The sequence below is a fragment of the Nicotiana tomentosiformis genome, chromosome 11, assembly GCF_000390325.3.
Source record: "Nicotiana tomentosiformis chromosome 11, ASM39032v3, whole genome shotgun sequence".
Classification (NCBI taxonomy): domain Eukaryota; kingdom Viridiplantae; phylum Streptophyta; class Magnoliopsida; order Solanales; family Solanaceae; genus Nicotiana; species Nicotiana tomentosiformis.
In genome coordinates this window covers 74,504,171-74,526,369 of record NC_090822.1, presented here as the reverse complement: position 1 = coordinate 74,526,369, position 22,199 = coordinate 74,504,171, and positions in this window count along the sequence as shown.

Sequence of the window (22,199 nt, the reverse complement as noted above, 5' to 3'; positions counted from 1 at the left end):
ATTATGTTTTAACTAAACATTTGGATATTGTTGATTGTGACTTGTTGTTTATATGTGTTGCCATTTCTTATATGGGCGTCCTATTTTAAAAGAGGATTTTTAGCTATATCGTTAATGGATGCAAGTAGTTTTACAGAAGGCAGCATTGATCAGTGATAGCAGTACACTCTTTTCAGCTGATTTGGTGAGCCCTACTTTATTTCGGGGTCATGTATCTTTTGTTTCTCATGTACTGTATTTTGCGGTATAGTCGAAGCCTTGTTGCCGGCATTTCCATATTACTCTTCTATTGTGCTTAGAGGATCCGTAGACAGGTTGTGGGTTGTGGTTGATGTTGGGAACTCAACTAGAAATGTTGGTATTTGGAAATCATGTTTCTCATTAATTCTATAAACTCGTAATATTTTGAAAATTATGAATGAAGCTGCTAATGGGAATGAAAAGGGAGTTGTTAATAAAATCTTTTGAGTGTTTGATTAATGGAGTACACCTCCTCTTTATTCATGGATAAGTTTGGGTAGAAGAAAATCTAACATGCTTGCTCGGCCGGGTTCTCTCGGTTGAGCGCCGGTCACGCTCCCCGAGTTTGGGGCGTGACAGTTATGCACAAAAATCATCACAAAAGTTAGCTTAGCTTAGTCATAGAGACTTTGTGAGAATATTCATAAGAATATCACTTAGTATAAAGTCACCAATTAAATCATGAAAGATAGGAATCAATAGCACAGATTTGATAACAATTTTAATAGAACATAACTTAATCAAAAGATTCCTAATTAAACAATGAAAATAGCATAGAAAGACATGGACATAACAAATACAACCTTACATTACTAATATCTAACACAAACAGGAAATTAATAAAGTAATCATCAGGAATACAGAACTACACCATTAATTCAAAGTAAAGAGGGGGTCAGTATGCACTGACCTTCTGCAGGGCAACAAACCAAGTAGTAATAGGACGATATCCATTTAGGGATCCAAACCAATAATAATCAACTCACAAAGATTGAACTCGCACAGGAAAGAAAGAGAAATTAGAGGAGAGAACTACTAGGATTCAAACTTAGTAGTAAAGACTCGAGCTTTCTTTTAGTGTTAGATATGCATCAATATCTACTCGTGTCTGTTAGGTGTGAGCATTTTAGGCCTTGTTTATAGTGGTCTTCTATGCCTTGAGGTTCTAGTCAATTCAAATTAGATAGTAGAAAGTGACGAATGATGGATGATGATAGCAAGGCGGGTGAAAATCAGAAGAAAGGAGGGGGAAAATATCAAAGAAATTTTACCCGGGCACGAGAGTGGAGGAATCGACCGTTGAAGCCCTTGGATCGCTGGTCAAACCCTTTTTCCAAAGGTCACTATGATTGACCTTTGGATATGCATAATAATGATGAAAATCAGACATGTATGCTCCGATTTGAAGGATGAAGGAAGATGAGATGAACTTTAAGTTGCACACTTTACGTCTTAGTGTTTGATTTGAGGATCTTGAATTAGAAGTAACGAAAGGGGAAAGTTCATGCAGGATTCACGGCTAGCAGGGACAGAGGAGATGGTTCAGATTCGATTGGGGTGACTTTGTAATAATTTGTGTAATATTTTTTGGATTGATGAAATTGTAGGCTTGAGAGAATAGGGAGAGAAATAGGAAAGGGTGGTGGCGGGTCAAGGAGAGGAATGGTTAGGGTTGGAAGGGGTGTGGTTAGTTTTATATTGATGGAAGCACGGGAGCCGTTGGATCATTATGATCAATGACTCCGATATTTTGAAGATAAAATGGTTTAGTATGAAAAACAAATGACCGTTAGATTTCTTTTATCCAACGACTGAGATAAATCACTGAAGTGTATTAAAATAAAAGGGAAAATTTGGTCCAGAGAAGCTGTGCTTTTTATGTGACTGTGGATGAGGGTAACGTGGCACAATCCCATTAGCTTAGAGGAGGTGGCATGGATCGCCAACTGTGATAGAGAGGGTGGGTCTGGACCGGGTTAGTGATGATTGGGCTTGTGCATTTGGGCAAAAAATAGCTGATATTTGATTTAAAAGGTGGTCATATTGTATTTGATTAGACAATTGTGATTATAGCCTTTTGAGCTTTTAACCCTTTTAGAAATTAACTTAATTAGACTTAATTAATTTTTATTAAATGTAATAAATTATAATCATCAAATGTATTACTAATTACTAATAGTCAATTAATTATTAGTTATAATGTTTCATTTATTGAATTATGAAACTTGTTTTGGGTAATTAAAATAATAAAGATAATATAATAATAAATTAAAGATTAATTCATAAAATTAATTATAAAACTTGTTTATTAGATATAAAAGTTATATTAATAGTTTAAAACAATAAAAATAATATAATTTATGAATATTTAATACCAAATTGCAATTAATTTAACATTGTTGATTATTATTAGCTATTGTATTTTCAGAAAATAGGTGTTATTGATTTGAAAAACATCTTACTACATTTATGACCAATAAATAAGCATAAATAATTTAATTTTAAAGGGGAGGGTCAAAATTAATCGTCAACACATAATACATATCTTCTCAATATGTCTCTCTCGATGTGACTTAACGTGCTTATTTAAGCATATCTTCTCTATATGTTGAACTATTATTCTGTAGTGAAGCTAGTGCATATCTTCTCTGTGTGCACCATTTGATGGATCTGCATTCATGCGTAGATTTTGGTATTGTTACAACGTATTTGTATGTATTCATGAATTGTATGGATTTATCGCTTGAGTATCATTGGTAATTCTTGCCACAATCTTTACGAGGTTATTCTTGATACTTACTGAGTACATGGGGTCGGTTGTACTCATACTATACTCTATACTTAATTGTGCAGATCTAGGTGTGGGACCTAGCTGAGAGCTATGCAGGATTATTGTTGAGTGCGGAGAGATGAGGTAGAGCTATATTTCGATCGCAGTCCTTGACGTATCTTTCTATTTCTATTGCCATTGTTTCTGTCCAGACAATATTTTATATTATCATATTTGTACTCCTGTAGTAGAGCTCATGATTCTGTATTACTGCTTCTGGAGGATTTTTGTATTGACACAGTCTTTATTTATGATATTTGACTCTCTGAGTTGTATTCATTATGTAATTTGTCATCTTGTTTTGTTATTGTTATGATTGACTTACCTAGAAAGTGAGTTAGGCGCCATCATGACCAGTGGTGGTTTTGTGTCGTGGACATCATGGAGGTTGTGGACATCACTGTAGAGGTCGTCCTTTCAAGCATTCAGCAAATTCATCGTGGTTCTTCAGTTAGCCACAGTTCATACAGTGCTCGCCAATTCCAGTCATATTTTAGTACATTGCCAACATAGAGTTCACATCATGCTCTATACATTCAGTGTTCTTCAAGCGGGTATTCAGTTTCCTAGGGGCAGTCACAGAGTCAGCAACTTACTAGAGGAGGGGTGTCTTTGAATATGGAGATTTGTGTTATCTCAAGAGGGATTGTCCTAGACTTCTGAGCAGTACACCGCATCGGGGTACCCAATCTATGGTTCCTGCTCCATCAGCTACACCACTTGTACAACCATCTTGGGGTGGAGCTAAGTCTGTTAGCGGCCGTTCTAGAGGGGACAGTCATTCTGATGGTAGACAAGCTCGTTCTTATGCATTTACGGCCAGGACAGAGGCAGTCGCTTCAGATGTCGTGATCACATGTATTGTTTCAGTGTGCTACATGTATGCTTTAGTATTATTTGAACTTGGTTCCACTTACTCTTATGTGTCATCATACTTTTCTCACTATTTGGATATGTCTGGTGGTTCCCTTGATACTCCTATTCATTTGTCTACACCTATTGGTGATTCTATTGTGGTAGATCATGTGTATAGTTCTTGTGTGGTTACAATTTGTAACGACCTGATCAGTCATTTTGAGCTTTAGCCTTCCGTATGGTAGTTTAAGGTATTGAGAAGATTCATATTATGTATTATGACTTGTCTGTATGATCGGTTTTGATTTTCGTGCAATTCAGGATCGATTTGGAAGAATAATTTTTGTTTTAGAAGCTTAAGTGGTAAGAGTTGACCGGAATTTCACTTTTGTGTAGACGACTATAAAATGGTGTTTTGATGATTCCAATAGTTTCGTATGGTGATTATATAGTTGGGTATATGTCCGGATTTGGTTTTGGAGGCCCGCATGTTGATTTGATATTTTTTGGCGAAAGTTGGAAAGTTGAAGGTTTGAAAGGCCGAGAAGTTTGACTGGGAGTTGATATTGTTGATATCAGGTTCAGATTATGATTTCGGGAGTTGGTATAGCTTCGTTGTGCCATTTGGAATTTGCAAGCAAAGAATTTGAGGTCATTCCAGGTTGATTTGATATTATTCAGTGCCAGTTGTAGAAATTGGAAGTTCATTAGTTCGTTAGGCTTGAATTGAGGTGCGATTTGTAGTTTTGATATTGTTTGATATGATTTGAGGCCTCGAGAAAGTCCTTATTAAGTAATGGGATTGGTTGGTATGATTGGACGGGGTTCCAGGGGCCTCGGGTGTGTTTCGGATGGTTTTTGAACTGCTGGTTCTCATGTTTTCTCATGTTTTTGAACTGCTGGTTCTGATATCTAGTTTTTTTCACCACGATCGCGACTAAGGGACTGCGTTTGCGTAGTGTTATGTGGTGGCAGTCATTTTTTACATCACGTTCGCGAAGATTATAGCACGTTCGTGAGGCTTGGAAGACCTTAGCAATCGCGTTCACGTGCTAACTTAGACGCCATTGGTACCTTAGGGTACATTCATCCACGCCAAGAGGAAAGGCCATGGTCTTATGTTTATTAATCGCCTCCCTCAATTGTACCAATAATGGATCGTTGTATTGCTTCTCCTTTACTTTCTCCACAAGCGATGATTCAACCCTATTTTGCACAATCAACCCTCCTTCACTAGAATCCGCAAGACGAACTCCCAAACTAGCCAACCGATTAACCTCCTTGGCCAGTGACCTTTGATATGCCTCCAAGTGAGCCAAACTACCCATAGATTTCCGGCTAAGAGAATCTGCCACAATATTAGCCTTCCTTGGATGATATAAGATATCGATGTCATAATCCTTGAGTAACTCAAGCCATCTTCTCTGCCTCAGATTTAATTCATTCCGTTTGAAAATATATTGAAGACTCTTATGGTCTGTGAATATATCCACATGGACCCCATACAAATAATGACGCCAAATCTTCAATTCAAAGACCATAGCTGCAATCTCTAAGTCATGTGTTGGATAATTCTTTTCATGATTCTTGAGTTTCCTAGAATCATAAGCTATCACCTTGCCATGTTGCATTAATACACACCCAAGTCCGATTCTTGAAGCATCACAATATACCACAAACCCATATGTACCCTCTGGTAGGGTCAAAACCGGTGTCGTAGTCTATCTTGATTTCAATTCCTGGAAGCTTCTTTCACAAGTATCTGGCCGTTGGAAATTAATCGCCTTCTACGTCAATTTAGTCAACGGGGAGGCGAGAGTGGAGAACCCCTCCACAAACTTCCTATAATAACTAGCTAAGCCTAAGAAACTGCGAATCAACCTCAATTCCTTTTTTTGGAGACGACATGACCCAAGAATGTGATGGATTCAAGCCAAAATTCACATTTTGAAAACTTCGCATACAAACTATGCTGATATAGTCTGTAAAACTGACCTGACATGACCGACATGGTCCTCTCGACTTCGCGAATATACAAGGATATCGTCAATAAACACTATCATAAAGGAGTCAAGAAAAGGCTGGAAAACTCTATTCGTAAGATCCATGAATGTTGCAGGGGCATTTGTTAGCCCAAAAGACATTACCAGGAATTCGAAGTGCCCATATCGGGTTCGGAAAGCTATTTTTGGAATATCCTGCTCCCTGATCTTCAATTGGTGATACCCGGATCTTAAATCGATCTTGAAGAAGTACTTAGCACCCTGTAATTGATCAAACAAGTCACCTATCCTTAGTAGTGGGTACTTATTTTTTATCGTAACCTTGTTGAGCTGGCAATAGTCAATACATATTCTTAGCGACCCATCCTTCTTTATTACAAATAGAATCGGTGCTCCCCAAGGCGACACACTAGGCCGTACGAAACCCTTCTCTAACAAATCCTTCAATTGTTCCTTTAGCTCTTTCAATTCTGTCGGTGCTATTCTGTAGGGCATAATAGATATAGGATGCATGTTTGGCATCACACCAATCCCAAAATCAATCTCCCTGTCTAGTGGGATCCCAGGGAGCTCATCCGGAAAGACCTCCTGAAATTTATTCACAACCGGCACAGACTCAAGTGTAGGTGCCCCAACATCGGTGTCTGTAACCCGGACCAAATGGTAGATACACCCTTTGTTAATCATCTTCGTGGCCTTAAGGTAAGAAATAAATCTGCCCTTTGGCAAAACATGAATAAAGCCATTCCATCCCTATTATTATATCAAAATCAACCATCCCCAATTCAATGAGATCGTCCATGGTGTCTTAACCACGCATCGTGATAACACAATCCCTATAAACTCGCGCAGCCATATAGAGAACATCTCATAGAGCTATTCTGGTTCTATCCCAAATCCCATAGCATCATAGGTAGTGACATAGGACAAAGTGGAACCGAGATCAATAAGAGCATACACATCATGAGAATGGACATTCAATATACATGTGATACATCTGGAGAAGCCTCTGAACTCTGTCAACCTTTCATCGCATAGAAACGGCTGAGTCCTCCCGAACTCTGTGTACCACCCTAGCTGCACCACGCCATGCGGTTGCTGGGGTGCCTCGAGCTGGAGGAGGTGCTGCAGATGTAATAGCTACAGAACTGGTCGGCTTTGCTGCACCCCTATCCATGCTCTGGTGAGCCGAATGGCAATCCCTCTGAATGTTACCCCTTATACCACACCCGTAGCATATGGGCTGGTCCTTGAAGCAGGACCCAAAGTGCATCTTCACGCAGCTAGGGCATGGGGGCCACCGCTGCTGCTGAAATCTCCCACCAGACCGACCCTTCTGGTAGGATACCATGTTGCCCTCGATGGGCCTAAAACGACTCCCCTGCTGTTGACTGGGCCCCAATGGCGGTGTACTGACTGAAGACTGAGCAAAAGACTGGGATGGCCTCATGACCCTCCCATGAATGCTGACCTACCACCACCACCACCACCAGAATAACCACCAAAGTTGCCCGCGGACCTGGCCTTGCGTTGCTCTCACGCTCCATTCTATTTTTCAATTTGCGAGTCTCTGTGGCCTGAGAAAATGCCACAATCTTACCATAGTTCATATCAAAATTCAAGGCAGCTGTAGATGCCTCATTGATAACCAGTGGGCTAAGGCCCTGCACAAACCGGTGCACTCTAGCCTCCATAGTGGCCAACATGTAGATGACCTATTTGGACATGCGTGTAAATCTCATATGATATTCCCACACACTCATGCTACCTTGCTTCAGGCTCTCAAACTCGGTGGCACGGGCTACCTTAGTCTCAATTAGGGGTGGCATGTGGGCCGGGTCGGGCCCTAAACGGGCCAAGTGGGCCAGTCTCGTGGGCCGTGGTCCCGGTCCCGGGCTGGTCCTCAAAAAAATGGGCTTAGCGGTTCCGGGCTAAACGGTCTTTTTATAGGAATCGGTCCAAGACCAGGCCCACGAACTCATGGTCCCGGGCTTAATGGGCCAGGCCCGCGTGCTAACTCGGCCCAACGGCTAAATATTGATTTATAAAAAAATATATATAGTAGCAATTTTTTCACAATATGTAACAACCTCAATATTTTTCGGAAAAGGGCCAAAAATGCCCTTGAACTATTTGAAATAGCTCAAAAATGCCCTCTATTTGATTTTGGTACCAAACATATCTGTGCCATTTATATTTTGGACCACAAATACCCTTAAACCGTTAGTCTTGCCATTGAAGGTGACATGGAAGTCCAACTAGGTTAGATTTGCTTTCATGGCCATCCACCTAAGCAATCCAACATGGCAAAAATATTTTTTCGAAAAAATTATTTTTTCGGAATTTTAAAAAAAAAATACAAAATCAATACTTATTCCTAAAAAAGTAAAAAAAATCTGGAAAAATTATTTATTTCGGAAATTTCTATTAAAATACAAAATCAACACTTATTCCGAAAAAATAATTTTTTCGAATTTTTTTTACTATTTTCGGAATAAGTGTTGATTTTGTATTTTAAAAACATTTCTGGAAAAATAATGTTTCTGAATTTTTTTTTACTTTTTTCGGAATAAGTGTTGATTTTGTATTTTAATAAAAAATTTCGAAATAAATAAATTTTTCGGAAATGTTTTTACTTTTTTCGGAATAAGTGTTGATTTTGTATTTTAATAAAAAAATTCGAAAAAATAATATTTCCTGAAATGTTTTTACTTTTTTCGAAATAAGTGTTGCTTTTGTATTTTAAAAACAATTCTGGAAAAATAATTAGGTGGAAGGCCATGTAAGAAAATCTAACCCAGTTGGACTGTCATGTCACCTTCATTGGCAAGACTAACGGTTTAAGGGCATTTTTGGTCCAAAATATAGATGGCAGGGATATTTTTGGCACCAAAAATAAACTGAGGGCATTTTTGAGCTATTTCAAATAGTTCAAGGGCATTTTTGGCCCTTTTTTGAATTTTATTTTACTATTTTTTAGAATAAAGTAAGCAATAGTAGCAAGTTTAGAAGAAAATTAGAGAGAGATTGTGACATATTGATATTGATTTTGTAAGAAAAATGAAAGGATGAGGGGGTATTTATAGTTGAAAATAGGAAAAAAGTGTAATTATAAAACGTTTGGGGTTAAAACAATGTTGGGGGTTAAATGGCTATTTTCTAAATAGCCAACGGCTATTTTTTAAAGGCCAACGACTATTTTTACCGTTGGGCCCGTTTGGCCCGCCAAGGGACCGGTCCGGTCCCGGTCCCGGTCCCTTGGCGGGCCAAACGGTCTCGGTCCTAACGGTTCAAAGGCAAGAACCGGCTCAAGCCCACGTCTAGCGGTTCTACCGATCCCGGCCCACTTGACCCGCGGTCCCGGGCCCGGACCGGTCCACTTGCCACCCTTAGTTTTGACATGTAAGAAATGATCAATGAAAGCATCGGCAAACTCACTCCACCTTGTCGGTTGGCTCCCTTCCTCACAGAAGTCATCCCACATCTCAAACCAAGAAGGTAGTAGAAGGCCAACTCTGCTCCCTCCGTCCCAGTAGCATGCATAACTTAGAGGGTCTTATGCATCTCGTCAATAAAACCCTGAGGGTCCTCGTCAGGATCAGTACCTGTTAACACTGGAGGGTCCAATTGGAGAAATTTGTTCACCCTAGAACTAGCGGAATCCCCTGGCTGAATAGAAGAAGTGGGTGCAACATTTGATCTCTGGGCATGAGAAACCACTATCTGAGCCAGCATCTGTATTGTTCCCCGAAGATCCCCATCTGATACCCCGGGACCGGAAGTTGGGGCTGGAGGTTGAATTGGAATATCAGTTAGAGGGATCGTTGCACCCGCAGTAGGTGCAGGAACTGGTGCGGTTTGATCAGGTGTAGTGGAATCAGGCAGTGTGGTAGTCGGGGGAATATTCTCACCCCTCAGGTGCTCATCCACATCATCAAGTATCGAATCAATTGCCACTCTTGGGGTGACATTGACTCCTTGTCCAGTTCTTGCGTTCTTCCTAGGCGCCATGTACTGAAAGTTAGAGCAAAGCACGAGTAAAAGGAGGAACAATCTTACAAACAACTTTATCGCACGATCTAGAATATCAAATAAGGGCATTATTCCTAAATGTCCAAGTAGCTTCCTAATTATAGATGTGGTCGACAACACACCGATAAGAAGGACTCTACTAGACATGACTCTGAGACATCCTAGGATACTTTAAAACTGTAGGCTCTGATACCAAGTTTGTCACGCCCCGACCTCGGGGTGCGCGACCGGCCCTCAACAAAGTTACCCCTGTCGAGCTAGCTTGCATAGTGTTGTCTACCAAACTCACCCATGAATAAAGAGAAGAATACATTTCATTAATTAGATAGTAAGAGATCATGAGAATAACACCAGTTCATTTTCATTAGTTACGTCATTAACAAGTCTCCAAAACAGTTCATTGTACAATCATAGTTATAGTTGAACAAATGATACGATTACAGCATATTTAGTTCCAACTTTTCCAAAAATAGATACAACCCATACTATGACTACGGAGCCTCTAACAGGAATAAATAAGTGTTATGACAGTCCCAGCAACAAGGCCCCGGCTATACCTCAAAACGCTATGTTCAAAGGATAAGAGATACAGGACCCCGAAATGAAGTAGGGCTCACCAAGTCAGCTGAGGAGAGGGTGTGCTGCTATAACCAATCAATACCACCTTCTATGAAACCACCTGCATCCATTAAAGATGCATCGCCCCCTGCAAAAGGGATGTTAGTACATATAGAATAGTACTAGTCTGTAAAACTAAACACCCTCTCAATAGAACGAGTAACAGTAAATGGAGAATAAAACATGAAATTAATAAGAGACTCAAACAGTATCAAGGTGTCACATTAGGGGGAAGGTAAATTTCAAGTAAGTTTCAGTTATTTAAGTTGGGAGATCTTTAGCACCGATATACCACCGTGTTTTAGCACGGAGTCCGATCTCAGCTCGACCGGCTAAGCTGTCTTACCACGAGACATATACTCACAATACTACTATGTGCGTGGCATGACGTCCGGTCTCAGACTGATCGGCTAAGCCGTCTTACCACAATGTCGTGTGGGTCGACATCACCTCACATCTCGCTAGTAAGAATCTCATCCCATTTAAGGGGAAACATCCCAACACACCAATATCATCCCATATAAGGGGAAAGAATCTCATCATATTAGCACGAGGATTTACCCCTCAATCACTCCTATACCGGCATGTGTAGTTTCAGTGTTAGGTTGTTCCGACCTACCCTTCCTCGGTGGCTAAACGATACTCCCAAGACATTTATTACAAAAAAGGATTTATCACTCATTTCGTAATCGTATTCATGTCATTCATTTCATTGGCACTAATGGACATGACGCAATATCATTCTTGGCACAATGGCCGAACATCATATTTCATGTTCTCTTCTTTCACTTTCAAATATCATCATGAATAATACACAACAACGCCTTTCTAATTGAGACTTTAAACAAATATTTGAGAAATTTAGGGTCTTAGGCATATGCGATATCTTACACAATTGACATGATAACTTTCATTATAATCACGCTTTTTAATTATAACGTAATAACACACAACCCATACTTAAACTACATTCTCAACAGTGACTCAACATAACAAGAATCTTTGGAATACATATTGAACGCATATTCATTTTGATATAAGGCTTATTTGGAATAATCAATTTATAATGAGAATCACGAGACATACAAGGATATTGTGGGGTTCAATTCTAAGAGAAGGGTTTAGCCAACATACCTTACCTCGAGCTTTACTTAATTCACTACACAGTTACGGAATCCTAGTAACTTTTATCTATTTAGAGATATAGCAAAATTGAATATAAATTAGGAAGGAGTTCATGTTTTCAGCTCATGTGAGCATTGTATCAAACACTAGGTTGGTATTATTGTTACTAGCTTCTCCTATAGAGGATTTCCTTCACCCCACAACCTAAAGTCTACCCATTTGAGTTTAACTACCATCCCACAACTCATGAATGTACATGCATGCATAAGCAACAACCCTCATCCTCAAAACATTCCTCCCCATTATCTATTCCCAAACAAAATTTTGTAATTGAGGGTTACGGCTAGAATCTTACCTCTTGGTTGAAGGCCTTGCGAGCTTTCTTGTTGAATTTCAAATCTTGGACCAGATTTAAGAGGAACAATTAGCTTAGGGATTTTACCTCTCACTCTAGGGCACTCCCTCTCTCTAAAAATACCGCATATCCCCTTTAGAAATAGTCCTTTACGTCTAATTATCGAGATAGGGTCGGGTTAAAAAGTTTGAAAAAATGAAGCCCCGATGCAAATCTGCGATCGTATATGCAACTGCTTAACGCTTATGAGGTCGGCAAAATGGACCGCATAATGGCCCTCCGGAACTGGGCACCCCTGCCTCACTCTACGACCGGTCTGCAGTCTGCAAACCTATTATGTGGTCGCATAATGCGCCACAGAACTGCCCTCCAAAATTCTTTTGTGTTGGGTCTGCGATGGGTTATGCAGCCCGCAAAATGATTATACGGTCGCATAAGGGACCGCATAATTGTCCAAACATTTACCCTGATTTCTGTTTCAGTCTGTGGCAGATCTGCGGTCCGCAGATCAGTTCTGTGACTGTAGAATGGGCCGCAGAAATGCCCTGCATATCCAAAATTTCTTCAACTCCTCAACGTACAGATGTCTACAATCATCAACGCATAAGTCTACTTCGTCCCCACGAAACCCCAGGTTTTAGGTAAAATTTAATGGGGCCTTCCATTTATGGGTGACGCGATACTAGGCACATCACGAGGATTATCCCAAACTCAGGAGAGGTGGATTTGATTAGGGAACTCAGGCTATGGGCTCAACTCCAGTTGCTACTCCACCTGCACAGCCAGCTAGAGGTGGAAGGCAGGCAGGTAGAGAGCATCCTGGATGTATTTCATGATTCTTGTTCTCTTATTATGTGTTTACACCGGTTGAGATATTATATAGTGGTAGCCCATGTCTATCATTTTTGTTTGTTCTGTATTGAGAATTATAAGACTAGGATGAACTTTCTTTTACTTAATACAGTAGGTTTTGATGTGATTTCTAGATGGTTTGGCTATGACTTGTGATATATGTGCCCTACAGGTATGCAAAGTCTGTTACGGTTGTGGTTTTTGCTCTACAGGATTGAGTTAGTAGAGTGTTTTAGTATTTGAGATATTTACCTTACTTGTGATTTTGAGTAGAGGATGGGAACCCGCTGTTCTTTGTGGTTTGATATGTTTGAACCAGACTACGTGTCGCGGTGGAGCTATATTAGGATGAGATCCTTGTGATTAGTTCATATGTTTTGTTTCTCCCCTGTGGAATGGATTCGTAGTATGATACTGATGGGGAGTTGTACCTTCTGGACTTGTTCGATAGTTCTCTCAGGTGTTTCTCTTTCCATATTCAGTCATATTCGAGTTGTGCTTGTGAGTTTAGATTGTGAGGTATGTGCTCAGGTTGCATTGGGTGTGACTTGTTGATTTGGATGAGTGGTTATGAGATCTTCATGTTTCTTGCATATTTATCAGTGTTGTGAAGGTTTGGAACAAGGTTCTAGTCGATATGAAGCTATTTATCAATACCAGGTTTGGTAATGGATAGTTATAGCGGTCAGAGTTATTACTATAGGATTGTGGGTGATATGTTACGTCATGTGGTTATACCTTGTGGGAGTATGCTTGAGTTGTTGTAGCTGGTTGAGGTTAATACCGAGTGCTTATGTGGGAATCAGGTCTTTGAGAGTTGATCGGATGATGTAAATTTTGTTCTAAGGCTCATCGATATGTGTGGAAGGAATATTCTTTAGTTGAGATGGCGTTGTTAGGCCTATGTTGATTGGGGTGACGTGGGATCACCCGTGATTATGTGTATCGTGACTCCATTCAGTGATTTGATGACTTCGGACTGTTCTTGGCACGTTCGATGACGAACATTTGTTTAAGATGGGGGAATGTAACGACCTGGCTGGTCGTTTGAGCTTTAGCATTCCATTCGGTAGTTTAAGGTCTTGAGAAGCTTTATATTATGTATTATGACTTGCGTGTATGATCGATTTCGGTTTTCGTGCAGTTCAGGATCGATTTGAAAGAATGATTTGTGTTTTAGAAACTTAAGTGGTAAGAGTTGGCCGGAGTTGGAATTTAGTGTAGACGACTCTGACATGGTGTTTTAATGATCCAATAGCTTCGTATGGTTATTTTTGATTAAGGCGTATGTACGGATTTGGTTTTTGAGTTTCGTAGGTTGATTTGATGAGTTTTGGCAAAAGTTGGAAAGTTGAAGGTTTGGAAGGTTGAGGATGTTTGACTAGAAGTTGACTTTGTTGATATCATGTTCAGATTGTGATTCCGGGAGTTGTTATAGATCTAATGTGTCATTTGGGACTTGCATGCAAAATTTTGAGGTCATTCCGGGTTGATTGACATGATTCGGCGCGGGTTGTATAAGTTGAAAGTTCATTAGTTTGTTAGGCTTGAATTGAGGTATGATTCATAGTTTTGATATTGTTTGATGTGATTTAAGGCCTCGAGCGGGTTCGTGTTAAGTTATGGGATTGGTTGGTACTATTGGACGGAGTATCGGGAGCCTCGAGTGTGTTTCGGATGGGCTACAGGCCATTTTCTCATGTTTTTGAATTGCTGGATCTGATATCTGGTTTTCTTCATCGCGATTGCGACTAAGGGACCGCGTTCGCGTAGTGTAATGTAGCGGAAGGCATTTTGTACATTGCGTTTGCGATGATTATCATGCATTAGTGAATCTTGGAAGACTTTAGCCATCGCTTTCGCGTGCTAGGTTGCGCGATCGTGTATAAGGATAGCTGGAATGGGCATCAGGAGATTTGTTATCCGCGTTCGCGTGAGAAACATCGCTTTAGCATAGAGTACTGGAGATTACGAGTCGCATTCGTGACTGGAGTTACGGGTTCGCGAAGAACGTTCTGGGAAGCTGTTGAATTTTTCTCCACTATTGCGAAGGCCATTCCGCGACTGCGATGAGCAAATACCTGGGCAGACTTATATTTAATCTATTTCGAGGGCTTTTGTTATTTTATCACTTTTTGAGTTAGAGAACTCAAGTTTGGGCGATTTTAGAGGGGATTTTCACGATTTGGATTGAGGTAAGTATTCTTGACTCGGATTTGGTTATATTTCATGATTCCATCTTTGTTTTTATCATTTAATTACTGATTTGAACTAGAGAAATTGAGGATTTTTGTAAAAACATTATAAAATATAAAATGTTGATTTAAAGGCCGATTTGAGGTCGGAATTTGATGATTTTGGTATGGTTGGACTCATATCGGAATGGGTGTTCGAATATTGTGTGTCTTATAGGGTTCCGAGGTTAGAGCCTGGGGTTGACGTTTTGGGTTGACTTTTTAATTTTCATTAAAGATCGAAGTTTTATTATCCAGAGTTGTTTCCTATGGCTTTTATTTATGATATTAAGTTATTTTGGCTAGATTCGAGTCGTTTGGAGGTTGTTTCATATGGGAAAAGCTTTTTAGAGTATTAATTTAGCTTCTTTGAGGTAAGTATCTTGTCTAGCTTTGTGTGGGAAAAACTACCCCGTAGGATTTGGTTTTATTGCACTTTTTGGATTATGTGGAAGACGTGTACATGGGGTGACGAGTGTGTAGAGAACCTTATATGTGAAAATTGACCAGATTGGACTTTTAGGCTTCTTATATGCATTTAATTGAATTTGTCATTATATGTTCTACATTCCTTTGTTAAATTTATCCATATATGGTTTAATTGAATTTGTCATTTCATTTTCTATATTTCGCTGTCAAGTTCATTCTTACATGCTTTATTTGAAGTTGTTAGCACATATTCTATGTTTTACTTTTCAAGTTTACTCTGATGTGATTTATTTGAAGTTGTTACCTTTTATTGTCATGTTAGCTCTTTCATTTTTGAATTATTCTTATTTGAAGTTGCTATTACATGACATCCCTTCGTTGTCAAGTTATTCTAATGCATTTAGACGTAGTTGCTAGTTCGTTCCATCTCTTTCATTGCTAGCTTATGTCATACACTAGAACTTGAAGCTGCCATATCATGTAAATACCTTCATTATTGAGTTTATTCTTAAGCAATTAATTGAGGTTGAGGTTATTGAAATCCATTAACATGTTTTACCTGAAGTTTTTGTTTAATGGAGTATTGTTCATTGTTGTGTTATTTTGCCCATTTCATTTTGTTGCTATTGGGATTCTTGTACACATCGTGGTTGAGACGTGGGCTATGTTTTGTGGTGATATTGGTATTGTTATTTTGGAAAAGTTGTGGCCTATGGGCATTTGTGATACAAGATGATATGTTGTGTTGTTGTGATGTTAGCACATATGTTGTTATGTGGAGCATAAGGGCGGCATCTCACCGTTGTTAATTGTGCGGAGTGATACGGGTGGCTATTGATATATTGTCTGGGTGGAGTGATACGGGTGGCTATTGATACATTGTCTGGGCGGTGTGATATGGGTAGTTATTGATATATTGTCTAGGTGGAGTGATACGGGAGGCTATTGTGTTAAATGTCTGGGCGGAGCGATACAGGTAGCTATTATGATGTTGTCAATACGGAGAGAAAATGGTGGCTATGTCAGGGATGATATGTGACGGCCTGGGGGCATAATGCTGATGATATTCGTGTGATGGTGTGATTTTCTTGTATATTTCATGCACCTTACATGACTTGTTGTGTACTTTCCAGCGAGCTACTCGATGTCTTGATATTACTTGATGACTTGAATTGTAATAGTACACTCGCACAAGCATACATCGTAGCATGCCGTTTGTACCAGTTCAGGAGTATGAAACTTGACATTCATTGATCATGCATATGTATTCTTGTATTATCAGCTTCCATTGTAATATTGAGCCTGTGACTACGCCAGGAGGATTGTGATATTAAACATGTGACCATGCCGGGCGAATTATGATATTGAGCATGTGACCATGCCAGGAAGATTGTGATATTGAGCTTGTGACCACGTCGGGCAGATTGTGATAGTGAGCCTGTGACTATGCCAGGCGGATTGAAATATTGACACGTGAGTTGTCCATACGGTTGGGATTGATAATGTGGGCACGAGGTGCCACGAATATATGATTTGTGTTTTGGATGTGATTTTGAGATGATGTATCTCACAGTAATTATTTTGTGAAACTTGTGCTAGAACGACTTTATTATTCGGTTGTCATTTGTTTACCTTATTTTGTTTAACTGGTACTTTAATGGTGCCCTGATTACTTTACTATTTTTATTACATGTTTATTCCTTGTTGCCATTTACTCATTCTTGCTTCCATTATTAGCTTTAAACTTATATACTACACATGTTATTATAAATAGTAGGTGTCTTGACTTGTACCTCGCCACTACTCTACCGAGGTTAGTCTTGATACTTACTGGGTGTTGATGACCAATTTTGACCCTCCCTTTTATAATTAATTTATTTGCACTTAATGATTTTCAGTAAGTATATTGAAAATATTTTTTATATATATAAATTAAGTAATTATTGGTGTTAAATTAATAATTTAGTATTTTAATTAGAAATATACCGCTCTTACTATTTTTGAAACTATTAAAATAACTTTTATATTCACTACATGGGTTTACAATTAAATTAATTTTGGTTAAATAGCTACTATTTCTAAATAAATCCAAAATTTATGTCACAAATAGAAAATAGGATATTTAATAATTATTTGATCAATTATAGTAATTAGTAGTGTATTTGATGATTTTAATTTCTATTATATTTTATTAAAATTATTTTAAGTTTATTTAAATATATTATAAAAGGGTTAAAGACTAAAAGGCTAAAATTGCAAATACCTAATTAAATACAATGTGGCTATCTATTAAATAATTTTTAGCACAATACCCAAGCCCAAACAAGTCTGACCCAGTCCAAACCCTTTCTCTACTCCAGCTTGGCGATCCACCCGCACCTCCACGACCCAACCAGATCGTGCCACATCGCCCGTCCCATTCACTTACAAAACAAACACACACCATCATGGCTATTGAGGACCAGATTTAATCTCGTTTTAGTTACTTTAAAGGCCCTATTAGGTTTTATCTCCGCCGCTGGATAACAAGAATCCAACGGCCGCCAATGTTTCTCCATAAAATTATTTTTAAACCCCTAATTATCAAAATAATCGGAGCCATTGATCGAAGGATCCAACAGCTCCTATTCCATCTCCCACTTTTATCCCTAGAGATAACCAATCCCTACCCTAAAACCCTAATTCATTTCCCCTTTGACCCATCTGTCACCCTTTCCCCTTTCCTCTCTTTTCTCTCCACTCCCATTATCATGTCTATCAAGAGAACCTTGCACAAATTCGTGCAAGGTCTTAAATCACACAGAAAATCATACCTTCTGTCTCTCAAACCCACTATCCTCAGTGAACTCTTTGCCATTTTTTGTCTTTAGGATTCAAATGCCCAAATTCGAAAAACCCTAGCTTAAGCATGAAACATCAAATCTCGGAATCCCTCTTGTGTTCTGTTAAATCGAAGCATGCATGGAGCTTATTCTCACTCTCATGATGAAGATTCAATACCCATAGGTCAAACGCAGTGACCTCTAGGTTCCTGAGCTTTGTCCGCTGATTTAGCCTTCAACGGTCAAGCTTTCCCTGCTTCAGCTAAAACTCTCACTGATTTTCCCTTTGTTCGTCTCTGATTTTACTCAATCGTGCTCGCATCATCAACTCTCCATCATCTTCTACTATCTAATTTGAATTTATTAAACCTAAGGCATTGGATGCCTCTATTAAAGGAGAGCTTTAATGCTCTCACCTAACAAGACCGAACACGAGATACACAATTAGGAATCACTTACAAACAATATCAATTTTAGGTTTGTTTGGTGAAGAATAGAGCTAGGGTTTCTAACTAGTTCGATTTCATTTCCATTTCTGAGCTCCATTTATTGGTCGGATTCCGAGGTTTCTAACTCCTAAACGGCTAACAAAGTGTTTGTTTGGTTTGGTGTTCAAAGAAAGATCAGTGTACCTCGACCTTCTCCCTCTTTGATTGTTTGAATCGAAACCATGTCTACTCTGTGAATCTCTATTAATTATCTGTGCTTATGATGTATTATCATTAGTTTATAATTATTAATTTCTACCCATAATGTGTTGTTATCATCTTATGATCGGTTATCATGCTTTAGAGTTGCATATTTTCTTCAATAATGTAAGAGTAAACCAAGACTAATCGTCTGTCTTTGTAATTCCGACGAGTATTTTCTTTGAGTTGAATATATGATGTTAAATTACTGTGATTAACAAAGAACCTTAATGACCCTCTATGATTGTTTTGACTTTAAACCTTCTTGATAACTTTTGTCATAGCTCTCATACTTACTCTTCTAATCTTTACTTAGTTGTCACGACCCAATTCCCACTATAGGCCGTGATGGCGCCCAACATCGCCGCTAGGCAAGCCAAAGGTAAACTATCCATTTTATTGTTCATTTTAGTATTTTTAAAGACATTGATTTTTATTTAATAAAGTACTAAGGGTAAATGACCGTAGTAATATAAAGCATAAAAATAAACATAAGGGTGAATTATTGAAATTAATAGAAACAAATCATGAATATCTACTAGAAATCTCCAAAATCGGGTGTCACAAGTGCACGAGCATCTAGTAGAATATACAAAACTCCCAACAACTACTGTCTAAAACAAAATAGACAGAAATAATAAACAAAACAAGAGGAGGCTCCGGGCGCTGCATGGGAAGCAACTCACTAATAAGCCTCGGGGTAATGCGGATGCACGCCTGGACGAACACCAGATATACCTGCCTCAGTACTTGCACAATTTGTGTAGAAGTGTAGCGTGAGTACGTAAACAACATGTACCCAGTAAGTATCTAGTCTAACCGCGAAGAAGTAGGGACGAGGGGACGACATAGACACTTACTAGTGGTCAATATACATAAAGTGCAATAATTATAAATAGGCATGAAATACAACGGCAATAATTGAATAAGAGGCAATAAATAAGTGATTCTTTAACAAAATAACAAGTTAAAAGTCCCCACATATCACATGCTAATCTCAACAAGTAAAGGCCAACAAGGCCAACATTGAACTCCTAGCGACAACACACACGAGTTATGTCGAGGTCGTATGGCCCGATCCACGGATGCATCACATTATATATAAATATTATTGAGGCATTCGGCCTGATCCAAGGAATAGGGAAACCCTCCGGGCTATGAAATATGTGCTTATAATCCAAAGGTAAGCCCATAAATGGATATAAATTTACCACCAATAATTAAACACTCCGCCAAATCTCTACGTGTCATGACCCAAAATCCCGCCTCAGGCGTCGTGATAGCACCTAATCTCTAAGACTAGGTAAGCCGAATACTTACCACAATTAAGCTAATTTAACAATGATATTTAAATCAAAAAATTATATAAAATACCGAAATAAATGTAAAATAAGCCTGCGCGGCAATCATCACTACAACCTCCCAAGACAATGTAATACGGAGTCACGAACTCTAGCTGAATACATGGAAAGATCTCAAAGATCGAAATACAATACTATTCAAATAACAAGCTGACAATACAATGAAAGGAAATGACTCAAAGGGAATTCGATAACCAAGCAACTCTACCTTGAATCCTCGCGATCAATAAGTTAACTCTTCCCTGAGTCTGATATCTCCAATACCTGGATCTGCACAAAAATGTGCAGAAGTGTAGTATGAGTACATCACTGTCGGTACATAGTAAGTATCACGAGTAACCTCGGTGGAGAAGTGACGAGATACAAGTCAAGACACCTACTAGTCAAAATAACATGTGCAGTGTAGAAGTATAAAGCTAATAATTAAAGCAGGAATCAATAAATGGTAACAAGTATCAACATATGATATAAACAGTAAAGTAATACAAACGCCGTGAAAGTACCATTGAAACCAAATAAGGAAAACAAATAACAACCAATTAATCAAGGCGTTCTAACACAAGTTTCGCAATGCAGTTACTCCAAGATACCTCATCTCATAATCACAAGTAACGAGTCCCAATTTACGAATCATACACTCACGACATCTCGTGCCCACATTGTCAATCACCATCGCACGGACAACTCACGTGCCAGTGTCTCAATCCGCCCGACATGTCACATGCTCACAATCACAATCCTCCAGGTGTGGTAAAAGGCTCAATATCACAATGGAAGCAGAAAATACCAGATTACATGGGCATGATCAATGAATATTAAGTGTCATACTCCTAAACTAGTATAAGTGGCATGCTAAGGTGTATGCTTGTGCAAGTGTACTATTACAGCCCAAGTCAGCAAATAATATTAAAGACATCGAGTAGTTCATTGAAAGCAACACAACAAGTTACGTAAGGTGCATGACATACATAAGGAGAATCAAACTATCACACGAATATCGTCAACACAATGCCCCGAGCCATCACATATCATCCCTGACATTGACAATCTTATCTCTCCGATAGTCACTCGTGTCCCTCTGCCCTGACAATATCATTAGCCACCCGTATCACTCTGATAGCCACCTGTATCACTACACATAATATCCACCATTATCGCTCCGCCCAGACAATAACACAGTAGCCACTCGTATCACTCTGCACAATCAACAACAGTGAGATGCTACCTTTATGATCCGCATAACAACAATAATGAGATGCCACCCTTATGCTCTGCATAACAACAACCAATCCATACAACAATTCACATGTGCTAACATCACATCAACATAACATATCAACTCATACCACAAGTGCCCATAGGCCATAACCTTTCCAAAAGAACCAACAATATCAATATTTCCACAACAAATAGCCCACGGCTCAAACACAATGTGTATAGAATTTCAATAACAAAAAAATGAACGGAAAAGTAATTCAACAATGAACAATACCCCATTTAATCACCACTTCAATTAAAATAGATCAATGACTTTCAATAACTTCAACTTCAATCAATTGCTTAAGGATAAACTCGATAATGAAGGTATTTCTATGAATTAGCAAACATCGGATTCTAGTGTATGAAATAGGCTAACAATGAAAGAGATGGCATGAACTAGCAACTATGTCTAATGCATGAGAATAATCTAGCAACAAAAAGATATCACGTAACAATAATTTCAATTAAGAATAACTCGACAATAAAGGAAGTCACATAATGATAAAAAAGGTAACTACTTCAAATAAATCATATAAGACTAAGCATGACAGGTAAAAGATGTGACATGTAACAACAACTTCAAATAAATCATGTGAGAGTAAATATGACAAATAAAAGGTATAACATGTGCTAACTATTTCAAGTAAATACATGAAGGAAGCCTACGAGTCTAAACGGGTCAATTCACACATATAAGTCCGAGTACGCACTCG